Here is a 1,068-nt window from a genome sequence, read left to right as displayed (position 1 = left end):
GAGGGGGAAATTAAGAAAAAGATTAATAATTAAAAAGGAAAGAACTTGGAGATTTTTTTTAAGTCCACTGGGGATGAGGGTTACTGGGTTAGGATCTCTACCAAATCAACTAGTTTTAAACTAGTGAAGTATAAAGATTGCCTGTAACAGTACAGACAATACTATACAAAACTCTCTCTCTCTCTCTCTCTCTCTCTCTCTCTCTCTCTCTCTCTCTCTCTCTCATATCAAAAGAAAGAATGAAAAAGAAACAGAGATTTTCAAGGATTAGGGATGCCATTGCCAGTGTGAGGTTGAGGTGTGAAGTGGCAAAAGAATGAGAGGATGAAAAGAAAGGGTAGCTGCACTATTGACCCTGGACAGGCATTTGGGGTCAAAAGTCACACTTGACTTGATAGGCTTTTGGATCATATTTCCATAATTAATCAACTGTTCTCAAGGCTCCTCAAATTCTAATTAAAAGAAAGAAACAGAGAAGGAAAATGATCCTCATAAAGGAGTTTTTTCTTCTTCCTTGAAGTAATCAACTACCATAGTTTGATCTCCAAGACATAGAAGTGTAAGCAGTTTTGGAAGAATTAAAGTGGTATATGTGTTAAAGTTGATAGTAGATATGTATCAGGGGTAGTTCAGGAACTAGACTTTGTACTAGTTGGCTTATTATGCATTTTAACCTTTTATGTCTTTTTACCTTTTACCACCCTAGGGAGGTGGATGTAATACTTTTAGTAGTTCTATTGAAGTAATATAGATGTGTTGGAGAAGTTACTCCAACACACAACATTCCACCGAAATACACTCTTCTTCCCTCTATTGTCTCCTCCTTCTTCCTCCTTCTCTAACATCTTCGTCCTTTCTCCCTTGCTTCCTTAACCTAAAACTCAACTTGGTATCAGAGCAGTTGGTTTGAGAGTCGTACTTAGCCTCTTTCTTCTATTCTTTTTCTTCTCTTTGGAATCCTAGGATTCAAAGGGTTTCAAGGAGAAGTCACCAATGTAAAAAATCTGGTATAGGAGTATGAAATAGGTTGGAAATAACCTACTCAGATGTTTGAAGATGCTCTTTGAG

This window comes from Telopea speciosissima, chromosome 4 (genome assembly GCF_018873765.1).
Source record: "Telopea speciosissima isolate NSW1024214 ecotype Mountain lineage chromosome 4, Tspe_v1, whole genome shotgun sequence".
Lineage (NCBI taxonomy): Eukaryota > Viridiplantae > Streptophyta > Magnoliopsida > Proteales > Proteaceae > Telopea > Telopea speciosissima.
Note: the sequence above shows the minus strand (reverse complement) of the source record.